Source organism: Euprymna scolopes, chromosome 5 (genome assembly GCF_053919585.1).
Source record: "Euprymna scolopes isolate OS-2025 chromosome 5, ASM5391958v1, whole genome shotgun sequence".
Classification (NCBI taxonomy): Eukaryota; Metazoa; Mollusca; class Cephalopoda; order Sepiida; family Sepiolidae; genus Euprymna; species Euprymna scolopes.
The window spans coordinates 137959236-137965320 of record NC_136486.1 but is presented as its reverse complement, the minus strand read 5'-3'; positions in this window follow the sequence as shown (position 1 = coordinate 137965320).

The following is a 6085-nucleotide window of genomic DNA, read 5'->3' as shown; positions in this document are numbered from 1 at the left end:
TTATCCTGGGTTTAACTGTATGTTTATGGTGTACAATTCATGTTCTGTAAACTATACATTTTTCTTCATTACTCTTATCTGATTTGTTGATATAAATATTTGTCTCTTTCTCTTGATAACTATTCAAATTTCATCATAAATTTCGCTTCATGAATACTTTGTTCATCTCTTTATTTTATTATATTTAAACAGTTACGTGATAAAGATCGGATCCTCGCTTTGTGCCAAGAAACACTTGTCCGACGTGAAATTTTCACTTTGAGTTCCAATTACATTCACACTGTTATTCTCAATATTTTGTGCAGTGAATTGTATGTTGCTTAACCACTGGTGTCCTTATTTTTCGAGACCGCAATATTAGATAGCGGTTGTTTTAAATCAGATTTTGCTGTCGTGTTGGAGTGTGGAGAACCATCTACCAAAAGCTTTTAACGCGCCAGTTGCTCGTCTGATAAATCCACTCCTGCTAGTAAATTATGTCTGCCGGACTAAAACGCTAAACCACACGAGAACGCTGCCGGCATGTCTAAATTATTGTCGGAAATATATTTGAGCACGCTTTGAAAATATAGGAAAGTAGGAACTTATTCTAACTTCAACTCCTGACAATAGGACCACACATGCATCTTTTTTCACTCTTGCGTTTTTATTTTTTAATTAAATATTCTGACATTCATTTTCTTCTAAAATCCCATGTGAGTAAGCATTTTTAAATTATTTTTAGAATAACATATAAAAATAATATTAATAATAATATAACAACTAATAACAAAAACAACTAAAACAACAACAACAACAACAATAATAATAATAATAATAATAATAATAATAATAATAATAGTTATTAGGAAAATCCTCAGTTATTATTCTTGTTTGAAACACGTCTTTCTGAAATCCTGTTTGCTTATGGATATACATTAGAGAGCTGTATCTAATATCGGCACACCTTTGCGCATTTCGTATAGTATCATATTGGAAAAATTGCCTAGTGAAAGTATAGGAAATATCAACTTCTGAACGAGTAAAAAATAGATTTACCAGCGGAAAGAGAGGAAATTAAAAAGAGTGTAGATAAGATAGTACGAACGTTTTTTTTCCACCAAAGGAAATACTTAAAGTACAATCTAGAAAATAAATTATGAGATGATTTAATAATATTAAATATATCGGACTCTGCGATAGAGGAGAAACCAATATAAATAAGCACACACACACTCACACACACACACGCACACACACATATGTATATATATATATACGCTCACACGCATGCACAAACACACATACATGCATATGAATATATATATATATATGTGTGTGTGTGTGGTGTGGGTGTGTATGTGTGTGTGTGGGGTGTGTGTGTGTGTTGGTTGTGTGTGTGTGCGCGTGCGAGTTAAATTATTTCCGGGAATAAAAATCTAGTAAAAGTAGAACATATATGTATATCTTTAGAAAAAAGGTTTCAGTAGACGTCGATAGAGACCATGCATTAGAATTCTATTATGTACAGTGTATGAATGTTACCCTCATAAAATATATCTCCCAATATGTTTCCCACGATAGCTTGTATAAACATTTAACAAGCAATGAATCCCATAGATGGAAAAAATTAATATTGTATTACTCTCTATATATGTAATATTTTGTTGCAGAAATTCTGCTCTGGACCAACGCATACTAGGTTTGCTCCAACAGATTCCGCATATAAAATTATTATGCTTATGCTATCAGCCACAATATTATGTAACTTTTGGACACCTTTCTGGCATTTATTCGATATATTAATATCCTAGATTACATCCTAGGAGAAGTATCACCACTATCGTACATATTCTGCATTAGGTTTATATGTAAAATAGCACCGTCAATGTATGTTTCATACATTTACACAGAAAACAATTTTCCAACTCCTGATTCCAAAATTCCTGATCTTTCTTTCCTCAAATTCAACAAAATCTCCATGGCTACGACCAAACTATTCGTCCATTCCAGAATGTTAATTCTAATTCAAAAAAGAACGCTTCAGAGATCAAAACAAATATGGCCTCTCTAATTGGATTAGGCAGTCATTTCAGATAAAATACCCGATTACGAACATATTAAAGCATCGAAATATCTTCATGAGTCCCGGATGATTCATTTACACATTAAATAGACGCTACATGTCACCTGTTCATACACAGCTACGATAGCGTGAGACATATTTTGTGTTAAACTACAGTGGGCTGATAGCCACTATTTACTCTCCCTTTGTTTTCAAAAACTTATATTCTAGAATGACGTTTCACAATGATTGCATGCGCTTTGTTTTATAATTAGATTCCGTAAACATTAACTAGCAAAAATAAACTGTTGCTTCAGTTTTACAGTAGCTATACTTTCGCTTACATTACGCGATTTAGAGGTATCCGCCGAACGAACAAGCCCCTTCAATGATAACATAATTGAATCTTGTTTAAAACGGTTATTTCGAAGGTCGTACTGTCATGTTTCTTGTTGTGAAGTTGATTAATTCGTTTCTTTCCTTTGTGTAACTAGTATTGGGCGTTCGATCCTGACCTCTGCGGCTAATTTGTTTTTGTCCTTATAACTTGTTACCGCTGCTATTTACACGGTTTATAGGCATAGATATTTACACGCAAATAGGTCTAAAACACCAAAAAAATGTGTTTCCTTATTTCACCAATTTTTTCTTACACGAAAGCAGCTCATTAAACATAATAAATTGTTTGTGTCTATTTTCCACATATTCATTTTCTTTTAACGTATAAAATCAATATGTCTATCACAAAAAATACACTAATTTTCTTTTTTGTTGTTTAACACTTAATATTTAAAAAACGATTTACACTGTTTCAATCTCATAATTGTTCTATTTATATTGCTTATAATAGAAAACACTTCTGTGCATCTTGTTCAAATTAAAAAAAGAAACCGTTCCGTTTATACAGTATATTTTTTTGCTTACTTAAAACTCTCAATTTCTGAAAAACCGTGTAAATTTTTTCACCGTAACATACATGTGACTACAGGAATTTAGTTCCCTCTTAGTGATAGAGGGTTCGAGAGTGTTTGCCATATTCGTCCAAATTCTTGATATGAATTTTATAGAAATTTACATATTTACAATTTACAGTTTTCAGAATCGAATTGAAAGTTTATGTTTTATGCATGTCTGCCGTATACTTTTAACGATGCACAAACATATACTTACGATGTGCTAGTTATAGTGTATATCAAAAGATATATTAATAAATATTTTCAACTTTTTTGGAACAAACAAACTTAAGACGTGCATTTTAAAACTTATCCATATATTTATATATTTAAAGGTGTTTTATAACAATATTGCCTATTTAATCACATTAATGATTAAAATAATGCAAACTGTAGACATACCCTCTAGATCAGGGGTTCTTAATCGGGGTCTACATGGACCCTAGGTGTCCATAGAATATTTCTGGGGGTCCACAAGCAAAACATAACAAAATAGGGGTCCGACACGATATTTTGGTGGCCCATAAAGAAAACCAACTCTGAATAGTTTTTATTATTAAAGAGTTTATTTCTACTGTAATATTGTATATTTTTTTCAATCATTCAAGTTATTTAAACTATAATAATTTTATTTTCCAGGTTTACCCCATTGAATTAGTATCCATTTAAAAATAAAGCTTACTTATATATTTCATTGATTATTAAAACTTCAATATTTATATTAGTGAAAAATAGAAGATTGTCTAATGACCAATAGTTATGAAGGAGTCCACCAAGATAAAAAGAAGGGAAAAGAGGACCATGGGTAAAAAAATGGTTGAGAACCACTGCTCTAGATAAATGTAATAATTTTATATTTAATCGAAAACATGTAATAAAGCAAGAGGAATTGTTTTACAATGTTTTTACAATAGTTTACAATGTTTTACAATGTTTTTACAATATTACATTATAATAAAACAGAAAGTATTCCTAGCATTTTACATCGTTTTACTTATCAATATTTATAAATGACCACGTAAAGGTACAATATATATTTTTAAAAGAATTATAAACATTATTTTTTATACACTTCCAGTTAATAAAAGACGCATTTTTTTTTTAATACAACGTCCTTACGTTTCTGACTTTTTGAAAGAAGGATTCTTTTGTCGTATCAGTTGGACTGATCGGACTAATGTTTACATCTTGAGTTTTATTTTTCTTATGTTTTGGTCGATGTAACATTGGACCTTCAGGTCTATCTTGTTAAACTTAATAAAGTTTCTCTCGAACTCTGTAATTTGGACGATATTTCGAACGGAATGCTTTATTTACTTCATGTTGGTAGCATGTTCTTTTCCCCTCTGCCATGTCTGGATAGAAGTCCCAAGTAATTCACAATTGTATTTTGATCGTCCACTTTCTCCTGAAAATTGAAGGCTCAATTCTTAGTGTAGGCGATCGAGAAATACAATTGCAAATTACTTAGGAATCTATCTAATCATGGCTGACGATATAACAGCTATCCTCCCGAAGTAAATAACGGGCTCCATTCGGAATTCATTCCAAGTTTCCTGGTTCGAGAGAAACATTTCGGAGTTCGACAAGATTCACCTGTAGAAGGTTGAAAGTTACATCAACCGAAACGTGGTGGAAATGACACTCAAGATAAAAAACAGTAGTTTAATTTATCCAAATGATACGGGCAGTTTTCTTATGTCGGAAACATATTTGACTTTATTTGACGTCTCACGGTTTCAACGTTTACTCTTATATTTATTTTGATAATGATACAACTTGTAGAGAAAGTAGATTTTGTCTTAATTTTGATTATTTGTTTCTTCAAATTTAAAAATTAACTAAATGTCTCTCATTACAATATTCAATATTACTAAAAAAAACGGGTTTCGTTTTTACATTTATTCAAAATAGAAAATCAAACTTGCATCTTTCAACCAACCTACATAGTTTATTACATAAATACATATTGTAGTACGGATATTTATACTTAAATAAATAATTATTACAGTTTGCGTTTGATGCAGGAAAGAATTATGTACTTGAATTCGTAAATATAAACTTACATATCCGAAAAAATAATTCCTTTTCGCAGAATTTTGAAATACTTAAGAAACGTATGATACTTCAAGCTTACTCTGTAATAGGTTCTCTTGACAAAGCGGTAAATAATATAACTTTTATATGTTGAAAATACAATAAACAGCGCTTATTATTCGAGGTAGGAGTTATAAGTAAGGATTAAGATGCCTATAAATTAAGTAATAATAATTTAGTTAGCATTATTCTGAATAATAGCATTGTTAGTGAGTGAGTAAGACTTAAATTAGATGATAAAACTAAAATCGTCCATGTATGTATTGGATTCCTAAAATTCACAAAACTCAAGTAAGCGCCAAACTTATTGTAGCCTCAATGACGTGCATACTAAAATATTTAAGCAAATTTACATCTAAAATGTTTTAATTAATCATAAATCAAATGAATAATTTCGACAAGAAACGGAAATTCTATAGTCACAGTAATATATTTTTAGGTGGTAAATAAGTCACATCCAGTATAAGAAACATTAGAAAGTATAAATTCTCGAATAAAAGCAAAATGTATTGCAACTTATGACTTATGATTTTAGTAAGTTGTATACTAAAATTCCACAGAGGAATGTATAAAATAATACTTTAGATCAAGCGTTTGCAGGCGTAAACGTTAATACATAGACTTTTCAAAATCTACAGTTTTCTGGTGTTAAATACTAAATCGGTAAACTAGTGTTTCCAAATGTATTATAAAATAACTTACAAGTTATCTTATTATAGAAAGTTATTATATAATAGTAAACAATATATTACTTCATAGTATAACCATTCGGATGAGCTTATATCCTGCTCTTTATATATATATATATATATATATATATATATATATATATATATATATATATATATATATACATATATATATATATATATATATATATATATGTCATCATTTATGAAAATGATATAGCCAGAGCATATACTTATCATAGTGGTAGGAAGCTTATTGACAAGCTTATATGTATAAAAGATAACGAGGTATTTTTTTACAT